General features: G+C 39.7%; 1 long non-coding RNA gene across 3 annotated transcripts; it reads left to right on the top strand.

Annotated features, from left to right (window-relative positions):
* Window positions 1–1,442: 1,442 nt before the first annotated feature.
* LOC111769849 (uncharacterized) lies at window positions 1,443–15,951 on the top strand. Of its 3 annotated transcripts, none has more exons than XR_011430280.1 (3): window positions 1,443–2,030; window positions 10,113–10,228; window positions 15,375–15,951. It is a non-coding gene; the product is annotated as an uncharacterized lncRNA (long non-coding RNA). The 3 variants fall into 3 exon arrangements; XR_002802668.2 differs by having other exon boundaries at window positions 15,364–15,951; XR_011430279.1 differs by having other exon boundaries at window positions 15,354–15,951.
* The last annotated feature ends 1,642 nt before the right edge of the window (window positions 15,952–17,593 follow it).

Here is a 17,593-nt window from a genome sequence, read left to right as displayed (position 1 = left end):
ATGTTGATGTTATTATTTTTCAGATATTTTGCAAATTATTAATCTTGTGTTTTTCAGATGTCTATTCTTATAAACACACTTTTTTCTGTATACTCCTTAACAGAGAGAATCGAGGTGTGAAGTGGATAAGTCTCTACAGGAAGGCCAGTTGCGCCCCGTCTTCATCCATACCCGCCTCCTCACCGGCCCCGACCCCTGCCCCAGCCTGGATGAGTGGAACATAGAGAAGAGGCATAATCCTCCTCATTCTTACTTACTTTCAGGAAGCTGGCTGACCCAGGGCTGGAGTCACATGGCTCCTATGAGTTCTGTGCTGAGTAGTTAAATTGAGGGCTCAGAGGACAAAAAGCACTGGGCACCCAAAGATAAGAAAGGGGATCCCACAACTAGAAGGACCTGCAGCTAAGATATACAACTGTATGGGGGGGAGGGGGGCGTTGGGGAGATAAAGCAGAAAAAAAAAAAAAGAAAGGGGACTGGTTGGTGCATTCCCTTCAGTCAAGTCTCTAATGCAAAATCCATCAGGAAATCTAGGTTAACTTTACTAAAGAGTGCTTCCTCAATTACCGAAAGAATATAAAATGTACACTAAGTTCTTCCTGAGATATAAAGTGCTTCTCGTGTCCTTGATGTACACATTAATGACGCACTGATTTAGACGGTGGCAGGTGTGTCAAGGAAACAAGTCTGGAGCAGGGGTTAATAGTCATTGATCACTACCACATGCTGGGTAGTTTATACAACCTTCTTTAAATTCTGCATTAACCTAGCTCAGTAGGTTTCATACCCATTTTAAGGAAAGGGCACAGATGCTCAGAGTAGTCGAATAATTTAGCCCATATTACACAGCCAAAGTGGGGAGTCGGGATTACAGTTCTGAGTGTGCATCGCCCCATCCCGGCCTCTCTTGCCCTCCAAGAAGCCCAGCCCCCACTGCCCATCCCACTGAGCAGCTGGAGCCCATCCTCAAGGACAGCCCGGCTTTTGCATAATCTTCTTGCCTGTCATGTATATTACCCCTCTTTAAATTGCGTCAGATTAACAGCCTTTGAGCCTCTCCAGGAGTTCCAGGATTCCCAATAGATCCTTCCTTCCAGCAGCTCCGCTCTGTTTGGGCAGTTCCAACATCCTTGGAGGTGAGTGTCAACATCTTTCTCCTACTGTGCAATCAAAATTCTCTGCACATCTTGTGAAGTCTGTGGAGATGGGAAACAAGTGGATAAAACCGTACGTGAATTTAGTTGATTCTTTTCCTAAAGCAGTAGGGGGATTTTCTCACCTATTCTGATTTACACCTCATTTTAATCCTGCTTTGCCTGTTTAAATTTTAGACATCAAGCAGCTAACACTACCTGCTTTCTTTTTTGGACCGATAGTTCCTCAGAGCCTCTCCCTCCCCAAGGAGTCAGATTTCATCTTCTGTGCTGCCTCCTTCTGAAGCTGGAGGGTGGCTGGGCCTGCTTTTCTTCCGTGCAGATGCTGAACTCTGCCCAGCTGTAGCATGTTTGAAAGCTCCATTCTTCCTTTCTGGATGCAATAAGGACCTTCAATTGAAACAGAATATCTAATTACATTGGAAGGGGAAATATTGACATTCATTTATAAAATATCTTCCTGGTAGCTTCGTATGCACACATTCTGTTTAACGAACTAGAGAGCTCCCAGATTCACTCCCATCCTCACAGAAATTGTAGAGGTGTTACAGGTACAAAATAGGCAGGCAGCAGTTTATGCAGCATTTTTGTTCGAGTTCACTAACCTACTTGGGTTATGTAAGACTACAAGTCTTTGAAGGCTCACGCTGGCTACTGCCGAGTAGTGAATGCCTGCTGGAAGGTTCATTCAAGAGCCAGCAGGGGCCAGATCAGACCTTCACAAAGTAATTGCAAGGCACTAAAGATATTTATAGTTTCTTTTTTTTCCCCAAGTTTTAGGATGGAAGCTGAGGCATCTGAACTTCAGGAAAAGAAGAGCCAAAGCAGAGCAAAATTGAGAGAGACTGGAAGATTCCTGATGATCATCAGAGCAAGGTAACAGCTGAGCAGTGAACGGTGGGGTGTCTTAATTCTCCCCACTTGAGTTTGTGATAAGTCAGGAGCTGTTGGTATCTCCCTTCATTTAACCCTCAGCCCTCCCTATGGAGGACGGCTCATTCAACGCTATGTAGTAACCCTCACGGAAAACCCTGCCTACTTGCTGAATCAGTTGATATCCTTGAAGCCCTGAAGGGACCTCTGTTGGATGGTCATATTGCTGCTTTTAAATAGGAAGAATAGGACATTACTTAGGGGAATATTATTTCTTATTTTTCTTCATGAGATAAGAGAAAAGAGAGGAAAACTGAGGGTTGTGGAGTAGAAGAAATATGTAACTAAAACAGTAATTGCATTATTCCAGGCTGGCTTACTCTGCAGTTATATTTATTACTGCAAGAAATTTTTTTCCACAAGTTTCAGAGCCTGTATTTGTAGGATCAAAGACAAGGATTTTTTTTTACTACTATTATAATCATGAAAGTGTTGAGAATGCCCTTGAACTTGTTATAGATGTAAAAGTACAAACGTACATTCTGATTCTGGGTGAAATTAATGTGCCTGAGCACTCATGGACTCTTGAAAACACATTCAAACTTTCATATCCTTTTGAAAAGCAACTTGTTTTTAATAGTGAGAAAGCACTACTGGGCAATCCAACCAAGAACACGGCCCTGGTGGGACATCCAGAGCTTTGGGCATGACCTCAGGGGAGAGGTAGCTCCTCACGGGATCTATTTTAAGAATCCAGCAGAAAAAGAGAGCTGTAAAAACATCTGTATACGTCACGTGGATGGTTAGCTTTGAGAAGATGATGTCGTCAAGGCTGGGCTTTGTTAAATGGGCAGGCTGCAGTCCACATGTGACCCATAGCTCGTATAAAACTGACCAATGGGTTAGGGCCAGCCTTGACCAAGGGCAACCATTTCTTTCTACTCAGTGGAAGGGCAACCCAAAATGGCACATCTAAAGGAAATCAATGAAAAGAGAGCGTTTTTTTTTTAGTTGAAATATTTATTGAGATAATTGTGCATGCAGAGCACTTGCAAGTAATAATACAGAGAGATCCTGCATACCCTTCACCCAGTTTCACACAATGGTAACCCTTTGGAAAACTACAGTGCCGTATCACAATCAGGATATTGACATCAGTACAATCCACCAATCACTGAGATTTCCCCAGTTTTACTTGTTAGTCTGTGTGTGTGTGTTTAGTTCTGTACAGTTTTATCACATGTGTATCCCCACCACCATCTAGATAGAATAGTTTTGTATCTCTCTTCTTTCCTTTGAAAGCCACACCCACCTGCTTGCCTACCCTCTCTACCCTCCCAGGACCTAGCCCCTAGCAACCACTAATAAGTGCTGCATTTCAAAATTGTTATTTCAAAAATATTATGTAAATAGAATCACAAAGTATGTAACCTTTTTGATTGACTATTTTCACTCAATATATTCCCTGATGGCTCATCCAAGTTGTTGTGTGTATCGACAGTTTGTTCCCTTCTATTGCTGAGTGACAGTCCACAGTTTGCTTAACGTTCATCTATTGAAGGACATCTCAGCTGTTTCCAGTTTGGGGCTGTTATGAAAAAAGCTCTGACGAACATTTGTGTATAGTTTTTGGTGTCACGTTTCCGTTTCTTTGGACTAAATGCTCCCAGGTACAATCACTAGGTTGTATTGCATTTACATGTTTTGTTTTATAAGAAGATGCAAAACTGCTTTCCAGAGTGCCTGCACCATTTTACACCTCACCAGCAACGCATGAGTGATCCAGTTTCTCCTCGTCTGTGTCAGCAGTTGATGTTGTCTCTACTTTTTATTTTAGCCACTCTAATAGGTGCACAGTGATAGCTCATGGTGGTTTTAATTTGCATTTCTCTGATGGCTACTGAGGTTGAGCATGTTTCCAGGCACTTACTTGCCGTTCATATATCCCGATTGGCAGAATGTCTGTTAGTGTCTTACTCGTTTTCTATTTGGATTGTTTGTTTTATTGCTGTTGAGTTTAAAAGTTCTTTATATATTCTAGATATTAGTCCTTTGTTGGTTGCAAGTATTTTCTCTGAGTCTGTAGTTTCTCTTTTGATCCTCTTCCTATGGCCTTTCTCAGACAATAAGTTTTTAATTTTGATGAAGTATAATTTAGCAATTTTTCTTTTTAAAGATTATGTTTTGGCAGAAAGTCTATAAACTGTTTGCCTTAATTCCAAAGTTTTATAGTTTTAGGGTTTACATTTAAGCCCAAGATTCATTTTGAGTTAATTTGTATAAGGTGAGAGGTTTAATTGAGGTTCCAGTTTTCATCCATGGATGTCCAATTTCTCCAGCACCATTTGTTGAAAGGTCCATTCCTCTTCCCCCTCCACTGAATTATTTTCACACATTTGTCAAGTCAGTTGACTATGCTTGTGTGTGTCTATCTCTGGGTTCTGTATTCTGTTCCATTAATCTATGAAAAGAGAATTTTTAAAATTGCTTTAAGACTTAGTTTAAGAAATCTACTCAGTTTTGTTGTTTGTTTTGGGTCTTTGAATAAGCATAATCTAAATTTTTAGTTTCTTGTATATACTAATTGCTACATGAGTTTGGAAAATAAAGACACACATACATACCTCTCCATATATACACACATACATGTAAACACATATATTCAGGGGTTCTATATATACATATAGACATACAGTGTGTGTGTATATATATATTACAAAAGGACAAAACTCTGCAGTATCTTACTTAAATAGTGTAAAAACTCATCACACCTTAAGTTATTAATTGAAGGTTTATAATTTGCCATAGTCAGAAATAAATTTTCCTACGTTATTCTTAGAGTAGCAAAATCTAAGCTAGATATAATTTATTCTGTCTGTACTCAACATCAATGTTATAAATTTGCTCTGTTACTATTTCTTTCTTATTTTTTACTATCCTAATATTAATGGTTAGCAGTTGAGGCATAAGTTTTCTTAACTATATAATTATACACATATGAAACTTAAGCTGAGTATCTATTAATCATATTTTACATAAGAGAAATGGAATTTCTCTTTCTTTTAGCAAAATCAAGTTGAATAATACAACCTGATAGCAAACTGACAATGAGCAGTGAGATATAAGATCCATGTTTTGCGCTGAAAATCATAGGAATATTTATGATCATAAGATACAGGGGGATAGGTATACATACACCTACAGATGTACACATTTATTTAAGGAAAAAAGATCGTTGGTGCATCATATCAATATTTTTGAAGCCTGCAAAGAACTTGGGAACAACATTGCCCACTGAGAGGTGAATTAGTGAAATCCACACTTAGAGTGTAGAGATTATGTCACTGCACAGTTCCCTTAAATGACAGGACATCTTTCATGTCAAAACAGAATCCTTAGTAAACTTTTAACTAAATGTAAAAGACAAATATAACCAACTCAACGTCATTAACAAATCCGAAGAAGGGGTTATTCGCGTGGGATTCCAAAGAGAGAGGGAAGCCTTGAAGCTTACGAGCACGTCCCTGGCATTTCCAATGGGGAGAACAACCTGAAGAGCAAAACCAATTATAGGTGTATCTTGAGAGAGACAGAGAGAGATTGATGCATCAAATTTTTATTGGTTGATGACACTGGACATTAATGTCATCCAAATAGTATTCATTTCCTCATGTTCTAATATCACGCTCATAAAATACCTTCCAATTTCTACTGATTTCCTGTATAGCATTTCCATCAGGGAGAACATGCACCCACTTGCTAACAGAAAAGTGGCAATTTATTGGCTATTTTGGTGCCAATTTTAGTTAATGACCTGGCCTTCTGGTCTACACATCAGTCCTGACTGAATGCTGTAGGGTTGTTGGTTCCCTCCAACCCTAAGTTCACTCATGAAAATTGATTTCAGCACCTGCAAATCTGAGGATCGGACCCTGGACAGTGGCCACCCTCCAAGGCTGGATGCCCTGGAAGGTCTGCTGACTTCAGCCCATCTCTGTCCCCTAGTTATCATCTCCTCTTGTACCTTTTCGTCACTGCCCCAGGGTGTATCCTGAGAAGTGGAGAAGAAAATGAAAGACTGTAGAAAGTCAGAGCCCTAACCCTCCTGCAGCCACCAAAGCATGTTTAGAATTACGCACTCATATGTTTGACTTCTATCTCCTGTTGACCAATCAACTTCATCTTGTCCATTTATCTGTTCTCCTGCAAAACAACTTTTCACAAGAAAAGTTGGAAGACTTTTCTAGACTTCTTGGCCCATTTCATTTTGCATTGGTACCATTGTTCAAAGTGAACTGAATCTGCTGCCTAGAACATTTTGCATTGAATACAACCAAGTCACTACATCTTTCACAGGTTCCTAACTATCCTACCTTCATCTATAAGTACTTGCTTGCTAAAACTTTATTTTTACTGGATAGAGTTTTTATTTTTTGTTTGTTTATTTTTTGTGTGAGGAAGACTGGCCCTGAGCTAACATCTGTGCCAATCTTCCTCTATTTTGTGTGGGATGCCACCACAGCCTGGCTTGATGAGTGGTGCTAGGTTTGCACTTGGGATCTAAGCCTGCGAACTCCGGACCACCAAAGCAGAGCATGAGAAGTCAACCACTGTGCCACTGGGCCAGCCCGTGAATATGGTTTTTTAAAGTTTTCCTTTTTCCTTCTTGCAAGAAAGCATAGCAATCCTTTTCTGGCCTAAGTCTTTTGTTTTACTGAAGTCCATAACATTGCTATTCAAAGTGGGGTTCACAGATTGTTGGCACCCATGGAGCACTAGTTATCCACCCACAAGATAAGTACAGAAAGTGAGGGTAAGCATTTGGAAAGTTTTCTAGAAACTTAACATTACTGTGGCAGCCATGGGCATGGTTTTGTATTTTACAAAATCTTCACTCCATGATCAGTAGGACATGAAACTTTTGGTCTTTGCCTACAGATAGTTAAGAAGTGTGATTCTATGAAATTATCTTTAAATTAACTATTATAAGATTTTCTCAAGCAGGTTTGCATTTCCTTTGTGGTAATGTCTAAAAATACAAATTAAATGTTATTTTAATCTTCATAAAATTTTTATCCAGTAAAATCTCCTTTGATTTGAACTGTCTATCAATATGTAGATGTTTGGATCAAAAAAATGATTAAGATAACAGAGGCTTGCAATGAAAGGTCCTCTTTGTCCCCATCATAGTTAAACATTTCTATTCAATGCGTTCATTTCTTTTCATCGATGCTGCTGAGTAACCACATCTGAATAAGGACTTTGCACTAACTTCTGGACCTTGGTTTTCCACTGAGAACCTGAGTACAGATGGAGTAAGGGAGAGGAATGTATCTAGAATCTAACACTAGGTGGTTTCCTAGAAACTACTTTTTATAAATCATCTTTATTATTTTGCTCATTTTCAAGTTAGTACTAAAAATTCTGTAGAAAGCTATGTTTGGGAGAGTTGTAAAAGATTAATAAAATGTCATTCACCAGATAGTATTTTTCATTGTATAAAGAAAATCCATTAATGAGAATACCCTGAACTCCTAGTGTACCAAAGATTCGCACCAGCTGCTATGAGAGAGTCAAAAGAAATAGATGAGATTATCTTCCCCTGGAGAAACAAATACATGTACAAAAAAAGCCAGATAGAAATGAAAAGGCCAACACAAAGATGAGGAAGAGCAAGCATGGCACGTAGTGTGTGCATGGATGGTGAAAGAGTTCGAAGGAAGGGAAAGGTGATCCTGAATCAAGGTTAATTTAACAAGTCTGCTTATCCGGTCGGAATGTTCAGCCTGGCTTTAAAAGCACCTGCAGGATGTGAATTGGCAAAGGGAGAGCAGTTGACAGCCGTCCAAAATGGATGTTGGAAGTGGGAGATCAGCCAAGGCTGGGGTTTGGGGATTCGAAGGACGTCTAATGGAATAGGAGACCAGTTTGATTAGAACTAAAAGTGGATCAAGGGAAGTCATAAAGGAGAGATTGGCTGGTTGTCAGATGTGTTTAATGATAACCTGGATGTCAGAACTGGAGAATTTTAGCTTTGAGCCAAAAAGCAATAGGAAAGCCTTTCAGCAGGAGAGCAGTGTGATAAAGGCAGTAAGAACTACACACTTCGTTCACGCTTCTCTCTCAAATCTTCAGATGCAGGTGGTGGCTACTGTACATGTAAATTCTAATGCTCTTGAGCGTGAGTCAAGAGTCATCATCAAAGACTGATTTCCGAATTTACATTACCCTAAGGCAGACTGTGAGAATGATCACCAGAACTCTTGGGAGGTGTTTTTGTTCTCTAGCAAAAGTAGTCAACAACATAATTATCATTGCCACACTGTGTAATTTAGAATTAAGAGTATGTATGGTTGATACAATTACCAAAAAAAGGGGAAATGGAAAGGAAAGGACAGAGAAGATAGCTTGGAAGTGAAAAGATACTACTATATTGCTAAACATGTCTAATGGAGATCCCACCCACAGTACTGAACCTGAGTGGCTTGCCAAAGAATATAAACACAGGCTACTGGAAACTGTTCAGAATTCCACTGCTCAAGTAAGACATTGTCCAGCACATGCATTATGTCATCTTTTTTTTTTTTAATAAGAAATGATAGAAGAAAGCCCTTGCATCACTCTAGAAAAGACATCTCAACAACCTCTGTGATATTTTATTGCGTATATTGGTATCATTCATTTCAAGTATGAAATTTTTCATCCTGTTGGCTTTTACTTCTGTACAAATTTCACCATGAATATAAGACAGGAATTCATTCAACCTTATCGGAAATAGGAAATAAGTTAACATGACGAATATGTGCAACTTTTAAAATAGATGTTCTTAGACTCAGACATAAGTATTAAGGCATTTATTCTTGGCTCTCAACAGTATACTAAAATGTTGTCTGTGTACAGCCCATCCTCCAAAATTTGAACAAATTTCCCAATACTCAGGGGAAAATATCGACTGTAGCTATGACTACATTACATGATAGATGTAGAAATGATTCTCAAGAATAAGAAGTGATCCATGCCATATATACTGAAGCAAAGAGCATTCTTAGGACCAAGATTCTTTGCCCAGGAGTGACCAGTTCTTTGAAAGGTCATACGTGGGAATTTGAGGAAGAGTGGGAAATGGAGGTGGAATTACTGGCTGCTGCTGAATGACAGAGGCCAAGGTCCATCCACCGTGCCAGCCACCAAAGCAAAAGGGGAGAGCTGTGGATAGAGGGTGGGGCAGTCACCATCATATTTGAAGGATTAAGAACCACTGTGCCAATTGTTGATCCATTACAATGTTGCCTTAAAGAAGTATTTGAGCCACCCAAGATTAATTATTGCTTCTTAAACTATTTCATCATAATAAGCATGTGCCTGCGTTTTATTGCATCCTAGACTGTGTCTGCCTTTAGAGTCAGAAGCTTATGTCCCTTGTACAAACCTTCACGCCCTGCAGAACCAGCTGAACCTGGCCACAAAGTTGCCCACTTTAGAGTACTGCTCTGTAAATTCAACCTTTCTGCAGAAACTCTGTTCCCTGTGCAACTGAAAAACATTTTTAAAATCTCAAAGCATCTGTTGGGTGTTTTCTCTAAAAAAGAAAAAAGAGCAAATTTTCACACTTCCTCCTCAAATTCCTCCTCCTATCACACAATTTTCTGTAGAAAGCTACGTAATCCTTGTTTTTGCCTTATATGTTCTCTGAGCTGAGGCAATTTTTAACACACTACTTTCGTGCTTATAGATCATATTAACTATGCAGTTTGGGAGAAATTTATAATAAAAGACGTGACAATGGTTAAATCTATTTATGTCTATTTTAATATTTTCCATATTGGTGGCAAAGATACCTAGGCTTCAGTTAGTGAAAATACTTTAAATAAGGTAAAATCACTGAAAAATGGACAAGTAGAAGGACAACACTATAGGAGGTCTTGCAATTTCACTATCAAGCTTTAAATATATTTTTACTCTACCAAGACATATCTTCTCACTCAATGGAGGCTCAAATAAATGATCAATTGATTAGTTAATTGAGGACCTAGCTTATCGTCTAGGGCTATGGTGCTCACTCTGTCTTTCTCTTCTCTTTCCAAGCTCTTCTGACCTTGGCATCTACGGATGTTTCATCCTTGACATTTTCTAAGGCACTTGAAGGTCTTCCACATAAAATAAAGAGAAAACAGTAATGCATGTCTTTTACCTCAATAGAGGTAAGTAATTTGCTTGGTTTTATTTTATAATGCAAACATGTCACTCTCACTTTATCTCTAAATGTTGAAAAGGCATTGTACTAAGGAAGAAATCAAGGCTAAGAGTCAAATCCAATAGCATTTCCTGAAAAGGATTCCTGGAAAAGCTTCCAAGAGCAAAAGAAAAAATAAAGGTATGAGAATAGGCATCATTTGATAGATGTCACACATCAGTCATTGGGAATAAAATAAACCTGAGAAAACTTCAGCCTATCATGTCAAAGACAAGTGTAAAGTCAGTGTCTAATAAATAACCACGTTCTTTTCAGCAACAAATGAATTCTACTGAAAATGAAGATATGAACAAATATCACATTCATTAGTGTAAGCTCTCTCATACATCTTCCAGTTCAACATTCTTGCTCCTTCCTTGCAACTTATAATTAAACTAAATTCTTCCTGTGAACTTGAACTCATAGTTTGGCTTGAGAGGGAAAAAATGTATTAAATTACTTTACAACACATAGCTTCTGTGGTCAGCCTCTATCTTATCAAATTATTATGCACCCTAGGCTTAAAAGAATGCAAGTCTAAACAAATTTAATAAACTCTCTATTTTCAATTATACTTGGCAAAATGTGGTGGCAATATTAGAGACTTCACCTGAGCTGGAGTTGAGAAAGGGTTTAAGCATGTGTTTTCAAAAATCTAAGAAAGATATGAAAATTAGAAGATAGACCTTGAGAAAAAAAATAATAATGTAGGGGATGCTAGGACATTTTCATGAAAAGTAGGTATATACATGGAATCCAAGAACCTGAAGCCAATTGTGGTAGGCAGAATAATAGTTTCTCAGAGATGTCCATGTGGAGCTGGCCCAGTGGCATAGTGGTTAAGTTCACATGCTTCACTTTGGCGACCTGGAGTTCTCCTGTTCAGATCCTGGGCACGGACCTATGCACTGTCGTCAAACCATGCTGTGGCAGCGTACCACATAGAAGAACTAGAAGGACTTACAACTAGGATATACAACTATGCACTGGGAGTTCAGGGAGAAAAAAAAAAAGAGTAAGATTGGCAATAGATCAATAGATGTTAGCTCAGAGTTAATCTTCCTCACCAAAATGCATACCTTAAAAAAAAAACAAAAGATGTCCATGTCCTAACACCCAGCACCCATGACTATGTTATCTTACATGACAGAAGGGACTTTGCAGATATGATTAAGTTAAGCATATTGAAATGGGAACTTTATCCTCAATTATCCTCAATGCAATCCCAAGGTCTTTATAGTAGGGAGGCAGGATTGTCAAAGTGGCTTTAAAGATGGAGGAAGAGCCCATGAACCAAGGAATGCAGGGTGCTTTTGGAAGCTAGAATAGGCAAGGGAATGGATTCTCCCCTAGAGCCTGCAGAAGGAGTGCAGCCTGCCAACACAGTGGTTTTACCCAATGAGACCCATGTCAGACTTCTGACCCCCCAGAACCCTGAGATAATACATTTGTGTTGTTTTAAGCTACTGAGGCTGTGGTAATTTGTGACAGCAGCCATAGGAAACTAATACGTCAATCAAAATTAAAACACGCAAAAGTCTGAAAAACAAATTACTGCTTGACTATCTTTGTTGAAGCAATATGCTTCTCACTGAATAGCCAAAGAAAAGAACTTTTTGAGGAATTTCCATATGGAATTACTTCTTGATCACAAGTCCGAGGCTTCATGTTAGATGGAGAAGAGAATAATTGATGGAGCATCTTTTAACAGGGGCAAGGAAGCCCCCATGTTGCTCCCAATGGAGCACTCACAGGGCCACACACAACATCAATATCAGCCTGGTAGTCTACACATGAATAAGACAGTAGTGAGCTCCAGGCCTTGGAGAAGCAGATATGTGTTAATCTTGTGTGCTCAGCATTCTTCTTCTGTTGATAGCACCCTGCTATTTCCTGAGACCCACTCAGGCTCCTCTTACTGTTCATGTGACCCAGACCTGAGACAACCAGAGTCCTGAATTGGCCCTGGTCACCATGCTTGGTGTAGGGTGTAGCCAGCAGACCATCCAAGCCAATGAGACTTAATCGTCATACTTTCATTTGTGCCATCAGGAAAGAGACCTTTTCTCTGTTGTTGGGCAGCTGATAAGATAGAGCAATGGACTGAATGTTTGTGTCTCCCCAGAATTCACATGTTGAAACCCTAAGCCCAATATAATGGCATTTAGCAGTGGGGCCTTTGGGTGGTCATTAGGTCATGAAGGTGGAGTCCTCGTGAGTGGAATTAATGTCCTTACAAAAGAGGCTCTAGAGAGATCCCTAGCCTTTTCCACCACGTGAGGTCATAGGAGAAGTCTGCAACCTGGAAGAGGGCCCTCACTCTAACGTGCTGGCACCCAGATCTCAGTCTTCCAGCCTCCAGAACTGTGAGAAAGAAATTTCTGTTGTTTATAAGCCACGCAGTCTATGGTACTTTGTTATGGCAGCCGGAACTGACTAAGACAGATAGATTGTCATCCTGGAGCTGAGAGCAGCCATTCTGAGACCATTAGGGAAGAGCCTGAGTTCTTCTGAAAATGAAGCGAATGCCAAAGAAAGCAGAGCTGAAAAGAAGGAGAGTAAGACTGAGATGATCTCCGTGACGTCCTCTGAGTCTCGGGTCCTGTCGTGGAGACCCTTATACTCCAGCTAAGTGGACCGAGACATCTCCTCTTCAGGTTTTACATGCAACTCAGAATCCTCTATGGGAAGGAAATGATATTATATATTTTCTCTTTTCCAATTATCAAACACAAACACACATACCATTCCTGCCAGAATGGGCATTCATACGTACGAATGGGGCATTCAAAAGAATGAGATAAAATAGAAGTGCCCAAAAGAGCACAGGTCGGCAATAGCTCTCTAAGCAAATTCATGATGAGAAGGCTCTGGTACTTAAGAGGATGAAAGTGAGCCGAGCTATGAGTCCAAAAGAAATCCAGACCTATCATCAACCTCAAAGGGAGGCTGAGGAACAGCGGCAAGTAGCCACGGCAACCACAGCTTCTTGTGTATATACCTCTTACCTCTCCAAAAAGTGTTTTCTGTTTATTTTCCAATTCACAGAAAGGCTCTCCTGGGTTGCAGATAGGACAGGGTATCTTTATCCTCATCTTACAGATGAGGAAGCTGAGATTTGGGGCTGTTACATGCCCACGTTCCAGATCTGAATCTGTTTCAGCTTTAGCCTTCACAACTGGATCCTCATTCCTGACCCCAAACATTTTCCAAACCCAAACTTCTATTCTAGACCTGTGACAGGTCTTTGCACCACAAATTTTACCATTGGATGACTTGCTTTTTTGCCTATAATGTAGGTGTGCACTGGGTTCCTCCAGAAATATTTGAACGCTGAAGCGGCTCTGCATAGGAGATCTCTTTGCAACTAACATTTCGATTGATGCAGTTCAGAATCAAACAAAATGTCTTCTGCTCAGTGTTTCCTTCACTCAGTAAGTGCTGAATTGCACATCAGCAGAAGAGGTGGCCTGTTTCAAAACCGGAAGGAAGACTGTTCAGTTTGCTTTATTCCTCTCTCTCCATGGCACCTGGACTGGACCATAAGCAGGACCCACCAAAATCGTGCACTGTTATTATCCACCTTGACTCTTAAGTGGATTCCACCTAGCTCTCCCGCCTGCTTCCTGGCTGGGATTACTGGGTTAGATGGAGGAGTTAAATGCACAGACTCCTTGCCGCCCCAAATACTGAGAACGTGGACTGTGGAGGTTTTGCAAGAAGTAAGGAAAGATCTGTTTAGGAAGCCTTCAGGAAAAAAGGCAAATGAGTTGCACAAGCTTCTGTAGCACAGATGACCCTCTTTGCACAGGAATGCCATCTGTCCCCCGTGCTGGGAACATTGTCCTCTTGATGGGTGAACTAAAGACTGCTCCTTCCAGACAGAGGCCCTGCCAGTTAAGTATGAAGGTAAAGAAAACTTCCTAACATGGAGAATAAAATGCACAGAAGCTGATTAAAGTCTTCGATTCTTTTCCTGGCAGGAGTTAGAATAATTTATGCATTTTTCCATCTAAAGTTTCCTGTCTGATTACATTGAGGAGAACAAAGTCATTAAAGGCAATTACCATGTTAATAGACAAGAGACTGAAACTGAAAATGCTGAGGGATGAGTGAGTCCATCTTCCTGTCACACACAGTAGTTTTTGCTTCTGCCTCTAGGTTTCCAAAGGAATATGAATTAGTAATCAGCATGTTTCATATTCATAATGCAATCAAAATGAATATTTGATTGAATGCCTCATTTAATAAACCAAGAAAATATTCATAACAGTTGTGATAATTAGGGTATGCATTTTCATATTTTTATTGAGGTATAATTACATATACTAAAATCTGCAGATCTTAAGTGCACTCTGTGATATTTTTAAAAATATATGTACCCATAGAACCAACATCCAGCAGGACGTAGAGTATTGCCTTCATCCTGGAAAGTCCCTTCATGTCTCTTAATACTATATTTCTCTCCCCAAGCACTGAACAGCTACCATCGTGAGTTACATTCCCACAAAATAGTTCTTGAACTTCATAAAAATGGGAACATACAGTATATATCCATGTCCGGCATCCTTCCCTCAACATGATATTTTTGACATTCATCCACAGGTGTACATCAATTGCTCATTTCTTTCTACTACTAATATTGCATAGTTGGAATATACTACATTGTTTATTCATTCTCCTGTTGATAGACATTTGAATTGTTTAAAATTCTGGCTATTATGAATAAGCCTAGAGTAAACACTATTTTACAAATATCTGTGTGGGAATATGTTTTCATTTCTGCTGGAAAAATACCTTGGAGTGAAATTGCTGGATCACAAGGTAGGTGTACACTCAATTTTTATCAGAAGCTATCAAACAATTTTCCACACTGGTTGTACTATTTTACACTCCTACCAGCAAGCATCAGATAAATCCTGTCACTCTGCATCTTCTCCAGCACTTGTTATTGGGAGTCATTTAAATTTAAAGCCCTTTAGGGGCTGTATCGTGGTATCTCATTCTGGTTTTAGTTTGCATTTCCCTGATAACTAACACTGTAACCACAGGCTCTCTAGGACCAGTTCAAACTGACCCCATCTTCTCAACAGAAGGTTAAAGCTGTTTTTCAGGGGCAAGCCAAAAAGATGCAAGTCGTGCAGCCAGAGCATGTGAAAGGAGAAAATCTTGACTTGAAATGACACCCAGAACCAAAGATGTCCCCCCCTGCCATGGAACCAAAGGACTGGGACTCGACTGGAACTTGAAAGTTGGACTGTCATCAGAAGTGAGGGGTACATTGTCTAGGAAGACCTGGTGTTAACGCCCCTTCCACACCTTACCATGAATGTTGAAAGCCTTCCAGTGGAACCCCGTCCCACCAGCATTCCCGTGTACCAGCCTGTTCCCCTAACCTCATCAATTTTGCCCCAAACCCTGGATCAGGGAGACAGATGTGAGACCCTTGCCTCCTGTCTCTTCACTGGTCAATCTTGCAATAAAGCCTTCTCTTTTCTCAAAAGCCAGTGGCATAACTATCGGTTTTTTATGTGCATCAGGCAGAGAACCCCCTTCTGGTGCAGTGACATCTTTTCATGTCTCTTATTGGCCATTCTTGTATCCTCATTTGTGAAGTATGTCTCCAAGATTTTGGCAATCTTTACTTGGATTGCTTGTCTTTTGATATATAAAAGTTCTTTCTATAATTTGGATTTGAGTCTTTGTCGTATATATTGGTTGTGAATATTTCTCCTAGAAGGTGACTTGCCTTTTTATTTTTCAACAAAGTCTTCTGAAGAGTAGAAACTTTTAATTTTGATGAAGTACAGTTTACCTTTTTTTCTCTTTTTCTGTTATGGTTAGTGCTTTTGCAATCTAAGAAATATTTGACTACACATGTCACAAAGATATTCTCCTTTTTATTTTGTGGAAGCTTTATAATTCTACCTTTTAAATTTTGCCTGGAATCTATCAGTGCTGTAACCACAGGACCAGGAACAGAATTTACCACCCCAAAGCAAGCCTCTTTGCCACAACACCTATATTAAGCTGATGATGATTAAAAAACAACAGAAACAGGAAAACCTCTGAAAACCTAGTAGAAGTTACCCTTTTGTAAGGGAAATTTACATTTACAGGAGAAACCTCCATTTGTAACATCTCCCACTCTGTGCTAGGAAGAGGAGGATGACTCTGAATCTCTAGAAACTCTTATCAGTGGAGAAGGCAATGACTTAAATCTGCATGACAACTTTATCCTTGTTTACTGTACTTTTCCCAATAATTTCTCATAACTGACCCCATCTTAACAGGATATTAAAGCTATTTTTCAGGGGCTAGGAGCCAGCCAGAAGCATGTGCAGACGAGAAAATTTTGACCTGTCAATCAAGACTCATCCTGCCAGTGCTTCCGCATACCAGATGGCCCTCCATAATCCCTTAGACTTTACCCCATACCTTGGACTTTGGACGGGCAAGACAGATTTGAGAGCTGGCTTCCTCTCTCCTTGTGAATCAACCTCAAAATAAAGCCTTTATTCCCTCAAAGCCTCAAAATAAAGCCTTTTTTCCCTCAAAAGCTGGTATGCCATGGCGTTGGCTTCTGTGCACATTGGGTGGCAAGCCCTTGCTCGGTAACAGTATCTGTCAATTTTCACGTTAGGTGTAGATCAAGGTTCAGTTTTTTGCATACAGATATCCAGTTGTTCTGGAATCACTTGTTAAAAAGAATTTCCTTTCCCCTTTGAATTACCTTGTCACATTTGTCAAAATTAATTTTGCTGCATATATGCAGACCTATTTATGGGTTCTATTCAGTTTCATAGATCTAGTGTCTTGATTATATCCTTATGCCTGAATCACACTGTCCTGATTATATGATAGCTTTATAGAAGGTCTTAAAATGAAGAGTAAATGTCTCCAAATTTATTCTTCTTTTTCAAGATGGCCTTGGTTATTCTGAGTTCTTTATCTTTCTGTATCAATTTTGGTATTTGTTACTATCTCCAAAGGAGACCTGCTGGGATTGGTAAACCATCTATGTTAAAAATTCCACTTTTCGATGCACACCTTCCAAGCAAATACACCAAAATGGTGGGTTAAAACAAAAGTTTCTAAAGCATAGTGTGGAGAAAACTCGGGCTCCCAAAAGCCTTCTGGGAAGTCTGCAACGTCAAAATTTTTCTTAATAATCCAAAATCAGAGAGTAGCACCATCAAGATGGTAACATAGGTTGTTCTGACTTCAGCCTCTTCATAGGAGGACCAATTAGCATCTATTTATAGATAAGACACCACTGAGAAAATCCCAGAACCCCGGCATGAGGCGGAAGCACCCCCTGGACCACAGAGAC

This window comes from Equus caballus, chromosome 21 (assembly GCF_041296265.1).
Source record: "Equus caballus isolate H_3958 breed thoroughbred chromosome 21, TB-T2T, whole genome shotgun sequence".
Lineage (NCBI taxonomy): Eukaryota > Metazoa > Chordata > Mammalia > Perissodactyla > Equidae > Equus > Equus caballus.
The sequence above is the reverse complement of the archived record's forward strand: the minus strand, read 5'-3'. Positions and strand labels throughout refer to the sequence as shown.